The sequence below is a fragment of the Myotis lucifugus genome, unplaced genomic scaffold, assembly GCF_000147115.1.
Source record: "Myotis lucifugus unplaced genomic scaffold, Myoluc2.0 scaffold_116, whole genome shotgun sequence".
NCBI classification, from domain to species: Eukaryota; Metazoa; Chordata; class Mammalia; order Chiroptera; family Vespertilionidae; genus Myotis; species Myotis lucifugus.
In genome coordinates, this window is record NW_005871164.1 from 838,623 (window position 1) to 853,482 (window position 14,860).

The following is a 14,860-nucleotide window of genomic DNA, read 5'->3' on the forward strand; positions in this document are numbered from 1 at the left end:
TCCCTGGAGGAGCAAATTGACCACAAGGGACAAAAAGAGTACCAGTGTATGGCCAACAACTGGGAGGGAGAACCTGGTGCAAGACGAGGTGGACAGAGGGCAGGAACCAGACCATTAGACCTTGATGGTCTGCTTCAGAGTTTTGTCCTCATCTTATCAGCAGTGGAAAGCCATGAAGAGTTAGATGGAAGGAGGTGTCAAAACAACCTTGACCCTTTAAAGTTGGGTGCAGGCAGAAGAACAGATTAGTGGGGGCAGAGTGTCTGTTACTGGGTCAGTTAGGAAGTTCAGAGTCTGCGCAGAAGATGAGAATAACTTAGATTAGAAGGTAGCAGTAGTGAGGAATGGATAGATTTGAGAATTTCTCCTATCTACTTCTATTGCCAAACTCGTGCCCTCTACCCCTTCATTCTAAATAGCTTCACTTCTGTCTACATTGACTTTCTTGCCTGGGTAATGCTCCCCTTACAATACCAGCTTTTAGTGCTATGCTTTATAATACGGACTAAATGTGTATTGTGTTATGAATGAGTAGTTTCCACTTTCATGATGCTTTTCCCTGCACCATAAAATTCTTCTAATCCGATCTGTCCTACATTATACTATGTAGGTATACACACAGAGGTCACTGAACTGGCCCAGTGGCCCCAAGAGCACAGCTGGAGACTCACTGGGAGGAGGAAGGGTCCCTCTCACCCCATCCCTAAGCCTCAACCTTAAATGCAGAGCCATTATAGGAACAGCAGTCAGGAGAAGGTGAAGGCTTAGGGAACGGATTTCACGGCTCTGAGCTGAGTTTTCGCCATAACACCTGCTGCCATGTCACAGACATCCACCTCACAAACCACCTTTGATATGATCTCCGTATGTTGTTAAACATTTTCCAGATCCTCAGGTTGACTTTTAGCATTCTAGTAGTCTATTTCGCAGACAACATAATGCCCTTAATACTATGAGATAGTTCATAACCTAATAACCATAACACAAATATGACATTTTTAAGTCTTTTATCTGCATTACCTCTTTTGATACTTAACAATAAAAGACTGTTGGTTAGAGCATCATTCTATACACCAAAAAGTTGCGGGTCCCATTCCTGGTCAGGACACATACCTAGGTGTGGGTTCAATACCTGTTTTGGGTGCATATGGGAGGCAACAAATCTATGTTTCTCTCTCACATTTGTATTTCTCTCTCTTTTCCTTCTCTAAAATAAATAAAAACATATCCTCAGGTGATGATGAAAAAAAAAGAAAAATTTTAAAGATAATAAACAGGAAGGTTCACACTTTATTTAAAAGTATGTTTGCCACAAAATTAAAACAATATTCCCTTATATAAATCAAGAGTTTATAAATTATATAAATGTAGGTGTAATATTATGCCACTGCTAGAAATCAGGTTTTGGTCAAAAGGTTAATGAGAAAGGAAAAGCAAATAAAAAGCAAGAATCATGTCAATAGAGTCTTCAAATGCAACAGAGATGCCAAGTAGGAACAACATGTTTACTGGATTTGACTGTTAGGCCTGGGGAAGCCAGATTGGGGTGGGTCGAGGAATGAATGAGAGTGTGGAAGTGGAAATCATGACTGGGGTCTTCTCAGCCAGGCCTTGCTTTGGAAATCCCACCCCCCATAAGCCCTAAGAAGAAGAAGCCCAAGAATCAGCATCTTTCCATAATAGGGGTCACCCCTCTCTTCAGAGCCCACTTCTGTCTCAAAATGTACCTGCAGGATTGTCACTTAGAGAGGTGACTGAGCAACACAGAGAGGTTTATGCCACTGATAGAAGTTCAATATAAAAGTTTCATACCTATGTTTCTGAGAGGATGGGGCATGCCACTCCACACAGGACCACACGAGGAAGCACTGGGTTTGGTCAGGAGCCTGAAGAAGTGAGTGAGTAGAAAACATGGCCCAGAGTCTTTATTGTGTTTCCCTCCCTGTTAGGGAGACTACCAATGCTACAGCATCAAGACTACAGGCAAGAGCCCTAACCGGTTTGGCTCCGGGGATAGAGCGTCAGCCTGCAGACTGAAAGGTCCCAGGTTTGATTCCGGTCAAGGGCATGTACCTTGGTTGCGGGCACCTCCCCAGTGGGAGGTGTGCAGGAGGCAGCTGATTGATGTTTCTAACTCTCTATCTCTCTCCCTTCCTCTGTAAAAAAATCAATAAAATATATTTTTTAAAAAAGACTACAGGCAATAAGGAGCTAGTCAATACAACTTCTCTAAAGAGCAGCTGCCCCTAAAGGCTCTGGACCGCAGAACAAACCATTGCCTTATCTAGGCATGTTCGTCTCCTTCTTTTAAGAGATGATCAGACTAAACCTGCTGGCCTCCTTCATGACACTGTGTCACAATCCTTTACACAACATATGCAACTCTGACACAATTCATGGCTCCCTGCCTTGTTGATCTCCCCTGGATTGCAAATGGGACCATTATTTTATTCATCTCTGCATCCACCCCGGGGCCTTCCTTGCACTTCATAGAATGTGCACCTTTGCAAAGGGGGCAGTTTTGGCCACAACCATCCCTACTCACGGCTAGTGGGTTACAGAACAAACACCCTGGTATGAGAACTCTGCAAAACGTGTTGGAATATATACAGAGATGCATGGATTATTCCCAACTGAGGCACCAACGCTTTCAATATACCCTGTCACTCCACACAGACTTAAAAGCCTGCGCTTAAAATAAGTTTGCCAGGTTGTCAGATTGCCCAGATCAATTTTAGGGAATGAGGTGATGGGAAGATTATAGGGTGTGGTAGTAGGAAGGGTGTACTTCCTGAATGAAACTCGCGCCAGGAACTGGTGATGGGCATTAAAACCCCTCAAAACTGGGATAGTCAGGCCACAGCTCTAACAACCATAAATGTCTAACAGCTGAGACTTGCAGCCGCTGTACGGGGGCAGATGAGACAGGAGAACGCCGTGTGCGATTAGGCCGACGTAGAGCTACTCGCATCTGGAGGCCTGTTGGGCAATTTCACATTCTTCTGGAGTTAAGCCAACTGATGGGCTGTGACATGACATAATCGGTGTCGCTCATGTGTGAAGGTCCTCTAAGAGATGACAGGGAGGCTGTGCAGAAGCAGGCGTCCCAGGGCCCCCGTGTGCGAGCAGACAGAATAAATGCATGTGATAGCACAGTGCCCGTTTGCAGAACAACTGCTTGTTTCAGCAAGCTGACAATAACAAGAATTTTCCCAAAGTGTTGCTCTTAATGATTTAGAAAGAAAAAAAAATGAGCTCCATTTCCTTCTGAATGTCAGTGATAGGTAGAGTATGCAAAAATTGTTCTGTTTGGAAAACAATGGGTATTTGGAGATAAATTGAAATGTATGAGTATATTTATTAGTGACTTGCAGGTTTAAGAGCGTGAAAAGGTGAAACAGGTAGCATGGAAAATGTCTATAATCTTTTCCTTACACCTTTACTCTACTCTGCATCCACCGCCCCCGCTTCCACTTTCCTATGTCAAACCTGACTGAGAAAACTCGTCCTGACTTCCATTTCCACGGCTCTCACTCACTCCTCCACCCTCCCCAGTCTGGCTTCTTTTAAACTGCTTGGGCCAAGGTCACCACTGGCCTGCTAACAGCCAAATCCAGGGAACATGTTGGTCCTACTTGGCATCTCTGTTGCATTGAAGACCCTATTGAGATGCTTCTTGCTTTTGGGAACTTGGAAGTCCAAGGTAGAGTTCTCCTATCACCATGAAATCAAGGTTGGCTTCAGGCTTGTGAGGACCAGGGGAAAGAGGGCAGAAATAACTGCAGCTCCAGCAGCCTGAGATGGCGCCAGTGGGAGGGGCAGGAGGCCGAGTGCAGACTGGACACTGGGTTCCCCTGGAAACATTGGTCTGTGGGGCCAGTACTGCAAGCTTCCAGGAAAACAGGACAAAGTAATCATCATTTCAAATGTTACATGCTGCATTTTTGCACAAAAGTTTGTAATTGTTTTCTAAGTACTTTCGAACCTTCTATGTAAAAGGACCGTGACTTAATTGATAGAGTCTGGTCTATAAACTTAGGTGAAGCTAAGTACCAGGATAGAGCTGTCTCTTGCAGGTACTACTCAGCCACAAGCTATTGGTTTATGTTTTGGAATCATCAGAATGTCCCTGCGTCAGTCGTGTACTATTGACATGATCATAGCTTTGAACATGCTGTTGCTCGCTTCCCTTTCTCCCTTCCCCTGGGCCACTCCTGCTTCTCTCCTTTAGGAAGCCTTCCCTGTCCCACCCCTCCAGCCTGGATATTAACCAACATCTCGCCCTCTGGCTTACACAGCCCTGGAGCATAAAAAAGATCGTTAAGATAGAGGCAGCTGAGTCTGTCTTGCCTGGACGACTGCAAAATCATTGACAATGAAGATAGTATGTCTTACTCATATCTAGGGCCTAATGCAATGGCTGGCAATGAGTAGGCACTCAATATTTTCATAGAATGAGTGAATAAAATAGTAGTTTTACTAGCCAACTATAGCACCAATTTGAGTCCATAAATGTTATGAAAAGATGCTGAAGTGTTGAATGCAATGCAATATGCAAGGGAAATTACTGACCTTTTAGGAACCAAGGATGTTAATGCTGCTTATTTAAAATATGCTCAATACAGAAAAAATGTAAGACCTAAAATTAGTTTCATGCCACTTGTGCTGATAGCAAAGATCTGTTATCTGTTTTTACTTGGCTTCATAGCAGTAGGTCACAAGAACACTATTTGAAAGGGTGTCATATTCTTTTATTGAATACTAGTGGCCCGGTGCATGAAATTCATGCACATTAACAGGGAATAAATTAGAGGAAATATTTTAATATTGCTATTTGCCCTTTCTCTATAATAGAAATGTCAGAGATGAAAGAAAATTAGTAAAATGTATATGAAAATCTTCCTCCTGTTAGAGTCTGGGGCACACCGCAGAACCCAGAGTCAAGTCCCCACCCACCCACACGAGCCTCGAAATCATACGAGACCCAGACCCGGCTGGCCCCACCCCCATGGGCGAGATCCAAACTTGGCCGGCCCCACCCCCATCAAGCCCTGCCAGGTGGGGGACACAGCATCAGGTCCCCCAGCCCAGCGCCGGGTGCAGAGCACAGCCTCAAGTCCCCTGTCAAACCCCATTGGGCAGGTGGTGCAGCCTCAGGTCCCCTGGCCCAGCACCAGGGTGGGGGACACAGCCTGAGGTACCCTGTCAAGTCCCACCAGGCAGGGGGCATGGCCTGAGGTCCCCCATCAAGCCCCACTGGACAAGGGGCGTGGCCTGAGGTCCCCTGTCAAGTCCCACCGGGCAGGGAGCGCAGCCTGATGTCCCCCATCAAGCCCTGCAGGACGGAGGGCACAGCCTCAAGTCCCCCACCCCGGCCCAGCACCACGCAGCCTCAGGTCCCTGCTGATCGCTCATTATGGCTCATTATAGGGACCCCGCCTCCGCTGTGGGCGCAGCCAACTTGTGTTATGGGAACTCTGCCTCTGCTGTGGGGGGCAGCCATCTTGTGATGGTGTGAGGGTTAATTTGCATATTACCTCTTTATTATATAGGACTAGAGGCATGGTGCATGAAATTCTAGCACGGGTAGGATCCCTAGGCCTGGCTGGAGATCAGGTTCCCCGCCTCCTGGTCTTCCCACCTCCTCCTTCCCTTGCTCCCTCAGCGCCCTGCCACCGCCACTGGTCACCGCCATGTTCCACGCTGCCCCCTGGTAGTCAGCACACATCATAGCAAGCGATCAAACTCCCAGTCTCCCAGTCGAACTCCCGAGGAGACAGTTTGCATATTAGCCTTTAATTATTTAGGATTCAATAAAAGACTAATACAATTGAAATGCTAAAGTCCATAGGAAATATCATACACTTTCATTGTTCAGTCCATCTGAAGATAAAAATCCTATGTTAACAGCATTAAAAACATGTCTTCAGTTTCAGTCTCTCCAGCAGTACCCAGTGCTGTGTGGTACAGATGTCCTGGTCATTCTGGAGAATGAGCACTTTCTTCTCAATATGAGAAATTCTAGATATTTCGTGAAACCACTATCTGCCAGAAACAGAGGAACCAGGCAATGGATATGTTTGGAGATTCGCAATATGAGAAATTCTAGATATTTCGTGAAACCACTATCTGCCAGAAACAGAGGAACCAGGCAATGGATATGTTTGGAGATGAGCCAAAGGCATTGGTTTGGGGAGGGAGAGAGGGGAGTATGTAGCCAGAATAGGCACCCAGGAATCAGAAAGGAAGGGAGGAAGGAAGGAAGGAAGGAAGGAAGGAAGGAAGGAAGGAAGGAAGGAAGGAAGGAAGGAAGGAAGGAAGAGAAAGAAAAAAGGAATTGGGGTCAAGGAGTAAGTTATCTAAGTGCTTCCAAGAGATCTCTCTCTCCCTCTTTTTCTCTCTGTCTCTCTCTCATCTCCTAGCCTAGTAGCAGGCAGGGTGAGAGGAGAGTCTTCTGATCTTTCTTGCTTCACTAAGATTCTCTAAAACCACTTCTCTCTTCCTTCTACCTTCTTAACAAACCCCATTGAGCAATTAAGCTCTTGAAAAACCAACACAGAAGAACTATCAGCTACTTGTACCTTCTACCCTACCATGTAACTGCCCTAAATCAGTGAAGGGCCGAGCCAGTCACCTACATAAAGGGGAGTACAAAAAGGAAGACATGCACCAGTTAATATCTCAATCAACATCAGAACGCCACAGGCATAAGTACATGGCAATGGATTCTGCATGTCTCCGATATTATGAAGAAAAGCCCATAATCCAGAGGCTTGGTCATGATGTTTGTGGAGCTTTACTGGAAGTAAGCTGCTCTCCATGTTTCTGAAGGCCTGCTCCACCCAGAGCGGCCGCTAGACTTCCAGGCCTGCACAGGGAACGCTCCCCCAGAGCTCTCTCGGGGCTTTTGCTGCGTGGGTCGGACAGCCTGGCAGTTCTGCAGCAGGAGTAGGACCCAAGCGCTCACCCTGTCTGCAGAAGGCAATCAATCCGACTTGCTCACCTCCTGAGGTTATCTGCCCCCTCCCACTGCTCCTCTGGAAGCGGAAATCACTGCTCACAAGTCACCAGCGTGACGGATTCTTCAGCAAGTGACAGTGACAGGAACAAGGCTAATGGCTGAGCGGAAACAAGGAACAAGCCACGGGAGCCACCGCCCAGCACCACCACGGTTTCCTTTGGAGGATACTAACACAAGCAACTCCACAACCTCACCTTTATCGTGAAGGAAAATGCCAATTGTGGGGGAGGAAGCTGTTTAAACCCATCTGTTTTTTCCTTTCAAGCTGCCAGATGATTTAATCATCTTTCTTAATAAGTTTCAAAGAGCTGACCTTTAGAAAGCCTCCTGCAAGCATGAATATTTAAAAGCAAAATGTTTTCCAAGCACCAAAGAGCTAAATGCTATCCATTCATATTCTTCTCTGCTCTCTGGAACTTGCTATAATTCCGGGTTACGTGAACCAAAGGTGCATTTCTGTGGGACTATTCACAGCCTCCTGTATGCCCTGATCTCTAGTTGGGGCTTTTGCAGCAATAGCTCATGCAACCTTCCAGGTAGGAATTGTTATCCTCACATTATAGATGAATTATTTGAGGCTCAGAGAGGTGAAGCAGCTTTGCTGGGGCCACACGGCCTGTGAGCTAGTACCAGGCAGGAGTTACGCACGTCTGCTGTACTTAAAGTGCCTGATCTAAAGCACCCAGGAGACACTTGATGAAATTGTGAAACAGGCGATTTTCCTTAGCTCGTTCCTATCTTTGCAGATCCTCTGTCCTCAACAGACTTGGACAGCCATCTCCCTGTGCAGGTAGGAACATGCTCAGCTCCATGCAACCAAGTATGCCTCTGGCCAAAGCTTTGATTTACCAGTTTACAGTAAGCAGACTGGCCTTCGGGCAAAGTTCCTGCTTCACTTGGGTCTCTTCCAGGTGCTGATCCCTATGTCCTCATTCACCCCAATACCACTGAGATAGAAAAGTGCTTTATTGTTAATTTATCATAACACATATATTCGGAAGTCAGTGATGGAAGGGCTTTTGAGATTTTCTAATCCAGCCCTGTTGTTTTTTTTTACAGACGAGAGAAGTAAAACATGGAGAGAGGTGCTGGCTTGGCTGAGGCCCCAGAGATGTGGCCCTTCTCTCCCGCCAAGCCCATGCCCTGAGGTCACGCCATGCTGACCTCCCAGGCGTGTGAAAGCCATACGCTCCCCCTTATTTTTAAACTTGGGATAAGGCATAAGACTTTGCTCATTTCAACAGAATTTCCGAAATCAGCCATCCAGTAGAAGTGCGTGCCTCTAACATCACACTCTTAGGAATCTGTGTTATTATTGCTGAGTCAATAGGGAGCACCGGTGGAGAGGGAGGGGCAAGCAGGAATGGGACAAACAGTGCAGGGTCTTTTTCCATGTATCCCCAGGCCTGCACCCCACCTCGGGTTGCTGGGGCTGCCCTATTCCTACAGTTTCTGAGTGGAAGATTCTATGTCCTGATGCCAGCCCAGCAGCAGCAGCCCATGACCCCATTATCAGGTCCCAGACTAACCATACCTTAATCCCAACCTTCTATCTGCCCCCCAAACCCCTCAGCCACGCCTCCATCCTTAGCCTGAGGCAGAGGATGCAGGAGGCTGGATGAACTGCTTAAGCCATAGAAGCAGGCATGGGAGGGGGCTTAGAGCTCACCCGCAGTCATAGTCCAGGGCCCGAGGAAACAGAGGTCAGGGAACTCCACTGTTTACAACTCTGGAGGTTTTACTTGCAATGTGTGTGAGTTGCATGTGAGTTGTGTGTGAGTGTGTGTGGATGTACATGCATGCATTGGGGCCTCCATGATATTTGTGCATATATTAGTATGTATCTGTGTCTATGTCCATGTCCATGTGTGAGGGGTTGTGTACATGCCAATTTGTGTGTATGTGTGAGAAGAGGGTGAGACAAAGAGGCATTGTAAAGAGCTCTCAACCCTAATGCCATTATAGGTAGGAAATCATTAACAATAATGAGGAAAGAAATTCCTCTCAGAGCGCTGGGGTGGGAAGCGACGGGGTGCAGGTGGAGAAGGCAGACTCCTAATTGGAGCCCATCAGCTCACACTCTTGTAAAATGCAGACCTCCACTGAGTCCCTTCTAAGGTCAGTGCTGACCACTGGCTGGGCCCGCCCTGGCTGGGCACATGGTGAGGGCTCAGGGAGGGCTGGCCCTGAATGGGCTGGTGGGGAGAGCCAAGCAATGAGGAACGTGGAAGGAAAAGAACACATCTCCCTCTCCCCTCAGGCCTGGGGAAGGAAGAAATACACCGATTTATTTATTTTTAATTCTTATGTGTCTCTTAATGTTTTAAAGATTTACTAAACTCACAGGAGCAAATTGCAATCTGTTGCTTCTTTTAAGTGGTTTAAACGTGCAGCACTGTTGCTGGTGGTCTTAGATCTGGAGAGCCAGCCCCATGCAGAGTGTGAGCAAACCTGGCAACTCGGAGGCCGTGAGCCAGAGAAAATCCTTCAGGGAGAACTCGGGTTCTTAACAGCTACTCTAACTGCTACGGAAAGGAGAACACTCAACTACCAAATGTCCCCTCTAATCCCCACTGATGAGCACTGGAAAGAAAGCAGTGCAGTAACTACACAACCTACAGAAAACTGACAAGTAGGGCCCCAATACGAATGGCTTATTGAGCCAGCCCAGCCACAGTCCGGCTTCACTCCATGATGGGAGCTGTAAAGACGGCGCCCTATACTTCAACAACCACAGTGACTTCTCACAAACCACTGAGTAAGCTATAGGTGAGGCAAACATTTTAGAAACTCTAAAATATCTCTGATTTGTTGGAGATCTTCTCCAAAATGATTAGTCAACGGGTAGATAAACAACCCAATCAAAAAATGGGCAATGGACCTGAATAGATACTTGGGCAATGGACCTAAATAGATACTTTTTGAAAGAAGACAGAAGAAAGGCCAAGAGACATATTAAAACATGCTCAAAGTGACTAATCATCTAAGACATGCAAATCAAAACGACAATGCAGTACCATCTCAAACCTGTCAGAATGGCTATCATCAACAAATCAATGAATGACAAGTGCTGTCGAGGATGTGGAGAAAAAGGAACCCTTGTGCACTGCTGGTGGGAATGCAGACTGATGCAGCCCCTTGGAGAACAGTATGGATTTTCCTCAAAAAAAACTAAAAATGGAACTCCCATTTGACCCAGTAACCCCACTTCTAGGAATATATCCCAAGAAACTAGAAACACCATTTAGAAAGGATATATGCACCCCTATGTTCATAGCAGCACAATTCACCATAGCTAAGATTTGGAAACAGCCTAAGTGCCCATCAGCAGATGAGTGGATTAAAAAACAGTGGTACATCTACACAATGGAATACTATGCTGCTGTAAAAAGGAAGGAACTCCTACCATTTGCAATAGCGTGGATGGACCTGGAGAGCATTATGCTAAGTGAAATAAGTCAGTCAGAGGAAGATAAATATCACATGATCTCACTCATTCATAGAATATAATGAACAACATAAACTGAGGAATGAAAATAGATCCAGAGACAGAGAAGCATCGACCAGATGCTCAAACCTCAGAGGGAAGGCAGGGGAGGGTGGGGGTAAGGGGGAGAGATCAAACAAAGGACTTATATGCAAGCATATAGGCCTAACCAATGGACACAGACAACAGGGGTGTGAGGGCATGAGTGGGGGGTAATGTGGGGATAAGGACACATATGTAATAACTTAATCAATAAAGAAACTATTTTTTAAAAAAAGAAAAAAATATAATGGTATATCCAAAAGAACCTTTACAATTGATGCCATTTCAGAGATGGGGCGAGGTTAAGTGTTGTGCTCAGGGCATGTACTGCTAGAGCTGGTATGTAGCACAAATGGCCCGATTTCCAGTCTTTTCCACAATCCCCCACAGCCCTACGTATTAACAAGGTATAATCATGTGGGCCATTACCCTCTATTAGTTCCCATTTAAAAGCTGAGTCCATCAATATGTTACTGTCACCAACAAGGTAATCACTTGGTAGCAGTTACTCTTGATCAGAACATTAATGAGTCGGGTAATATAGAAAAAATTGTGCAAGCCATTCTACTTTGGGCAAAATCTGTATAAGAAACGCTAGGCGAGAACCTGAGGGGCTGAGTGATGGCATTTACACAGGAGAAAGCGTGTGGTAGGACTGTGTGGTTCTCCTCCAGTGAGGTCATTCAAGCTCCTATCCACCCTATGTCGTCAGAGAAAAATTGCCCAGAAATGCAGATTGTAAAATTAAAGATTTGAGGAAAGGTAAGGAAGCAGTTAGTAGTAGAAATAGAAATGCACTATGGAACAGAATAATTGGAATAAAAAATAAATATATTCTTAAGTCATGAGAAGTGTATAGGTTAATGAAATACTGATTTTTTTGAAAACTATATCTCACTCCCCAAATAAGTTCACATCTGCATAGATACATACATACTGTACATAATTTCAGAGTACACACAGACACCGTAATAGACTGAAAAGCTTTAACCAGTCATATAGACCCCAAAGTCCTGAACTTGCTTTCCCCTCGCATTTCTCAAAAACTCTTACCTAAATACAGGTAAGGAGCTTCGTCTGCCTGAGATGGAACCTAATGCTTCTGCCCATCCTCCAAACGACCCATGTGTCGCATGTACATACTTGTACACGATCCCATGAGGTTTTAGGTCTCTGGATCCTCTGCTCCCTAAGCACAGGCATCTTTCTTTTACATATAAAAGGACTGTGCTGTGCGAGTATATGTTCATGATGCAATACGCAAGAGATAATTTTCCTCAGGATCAGTTAATTTTCCTCAGGATCAGTTTTCTTGTCTGTAATTTGAGAAAACCCATTCCTGTCATATTTATCTCAGAGTTGCTAAGAAAATAAAATCCTTTTAAAACCTCAAAAAGAGCCATGAAAATGTGTGATGTCATTATTTATGCCATCGTATTGTTATTATGTGCAATACTTACATGCAATGGGCAAGCCTCAGTATCATTTCAGGAAATTCGTTTGAAATGTGTGGAGTTTAATTGTTTCTTGATAAGCTGAAATCCAATATTTGCAAAATGTATCCTATAGAATAAAGGTACTATAACTTTTCAATATATGAATCATGTTGGCAATAGCCTCTGCTCCACCAGAAGAAAGCGTCCATAGCCTGGGTCCATTCTCCCTAAAGGACAGGAATTTGATCCGGGAGCTCAGAGTATTAATCACACAAGGTACTTAGTATTAATTTCCTTGAATCAGTATTTCAGTAGGTGAGAGGAGGAAATTGCTTAGGGAAGGGTCGGTGGGCAAGACAGCCCAGACAAAGTGGGACTTGTGATACCAGTTCTGCAAAAAATGCATGTGGGGCAGAGAGAGAAACCCGCCCGCCAGCATCCAAATGGGACAGAGGACTCAAGAGTCTGCATTTCATTTCACAGATGGTGTCTCCTCCTTCCCCGACTCCCAGGCAGAGGTCTAATTCCTTCAGAAGGTAATTTGCAAAGTCCTGCAAGACCTCCAGGGATCAGGTGCCCCAGGAAGGTAAGTGCTGTGCTACTGGATCTATTTTGGTGCCGTGGGTAATGCACCATTAGATTAGATCTGCGCGGCACTCATTTCACGCTACCAAGTTCTGTTCTATTAATTCTTCACTCAAATCTGCTAAGCATCTCCTCATTTGCCTCACCACTGCTGCAAGTTAATATGCACGACTGGAGTTGAAGTTTAATTGTTTCTTGATAAGCTGAAATCCAATATTTGCAAAATGTATTCATTTAAATGAAACCCCAGCAAGGTCCCACCCCTCCCTGCAGCCCCCTGAGGATGGCTTCCTTTTCACTCCTGGGCAGCCTGGCTGCTCCTCAACACGGATTCAGTCAGCTGGAGGCCACAGCTGCCGGAGGCCATTGCTGCTGGAGGCCACCACTGCTGGAGGCCATTGCTGCTGGAGGCCACCACTGCTGGAAGACCAGAGAACCGGCCTGCCTGCGGTGGTCCTGATGCCCGTGCCCTCATCTTCCTGCTCTCCACCTTCTTTGAAAGAACAAAGAATGTTTGTTCTAAATGTGGCAGGAGAAACATATTAATGTATGAATGTCAACATCCTGTCCCCTTGTTGCCACTAAGCCTGCATCAAAAAGCAAGAGTCTAGCTGGATTTTCTCCAAATTGGAGAGAAACAGGAAAGAGAGCAAGAAAGATTAGGCAACAACAAAGTCTGCGTGACATGGAAAGTCATTGAGTTGAGGCAGGAGCGAAAGAAGCCCGTCTTCGTACAGGAGTCAGCAGGAGAAAGAAAGGGAACGGGGATTTGAACACGTGGCTCTGGGCACTGAAGGCAGTCCCTCTCTGGCATTTTCTCAAGCTGAAGTCAGGATCCAAACTGCTGCTCAAGTATGATTACAGGTGGACGGCAGTGCCTTGAGATGCTGACAGGAAGACGGGCCTTGGCGGGCAGGGGAGGTGCGGGGAGCTTACAGAGCAGGCTCTCTGTGAAGCTGAGAGTTCCCAACGCGTTTCCATTCCACATCTGAGGAGCAGAGCCGTAGCAGGACCCCGTGGCTCCTTGAGGGGGCAGGCTCAGGCTGCCAGACAGCATAGTCTTCCGCTCCTCAGCTGGCCAATCTGTCTGTTTTCCCCAGCAACAAGTTGACACATCAAATCCCAAAAATTAGACTGGAACTTAAGAGCCTCTGGAATCATCTCCTTATACCACTTCCCCATCAAGAACCTCTCTCTCTTCTCACCGCCTATTCCTAACTGTTCCTAACAAGTTGAAATCTTTGTATTTTTCTCAAGATATTCCTTCCAAAAACCTCTGCTGCACATTCGTCATTCTTCCTTAAGGCCAGCCCCCTCCATTAGGCCTGCCCAGGTGGCTTCAGTGCGCAGTGATCTTTACTCTTTCTAAAAGCTGGACTCATGTCGTTATTAAATGATTATTATATTGGGTGATAGGTGGTAAGAATAATAGGTAGGGAGATGTAAAAGGTAGGGATGGTTCTCCACCGAGTTCCACAACAGTATCAATAAAACAAGGCAACTAATTGAATGGGATACTTAGACGGGACATCTTACCCCTGGTACTTGTGGCAGAATAATGGCACATCAAGGTGCCCATGCCCTAAGCCCTGGGGCCTGTGAATATGTTACTTTACATGGCAAAGGAGAATTAAGCTTCCAGATGGAGTTGGGCGGCTACTCAGCTGACCTTGCAGTGAGCAGATGACCTGGATTATCTGGGCCATGATTAGAAGCAATGTAATCACAAGAGTCCTTATAAATACAAAAGAGGGGCCAAAGGGCAGCCCAGAGAGATAGCAGCAGGGGAAGGACTTGCTGTTGATGGATCTAAAGATGGAGGAGGAACCAAGGGCCAAGAAATGCGGGCAGCCTCTGGGAGCTGGAAAAGGCAAGGGAGCGGGTTCTCCCCTGGCACCTCCAGAAGGAACGCAGCCTTGCAGACACCTCGATTTTAGCCCCTGAGGCCCACTTAGGGCTTCTGACCCCTAGAACGGCAAGACAGCAATGTGTGTTGCATTAAGCCCTGAGGTTGTGGTGATTTGTCACAGCAGCCATGGGAAAGTCCACCCTGAACCCATCATCCTGCCTGCCCCAAGCCCCAGCCCCAAACCGTGAGCTTATCCGTCAGCAACCTGGAGCAAGAGGGCGGCCACGCTCGCGTTCTCGCAGGAAAACTGCTGCCCACGTGGAGTTAGCAGAGCTCTGTGGGTCCAAGAAGACAACACATTGGGGTTCTGAAGGGCTCTGTGAGCAAGTGGGGAACCTGATTGTCAGTGTTCTTGTGAGAAAACAAACTCTAATGCCAAA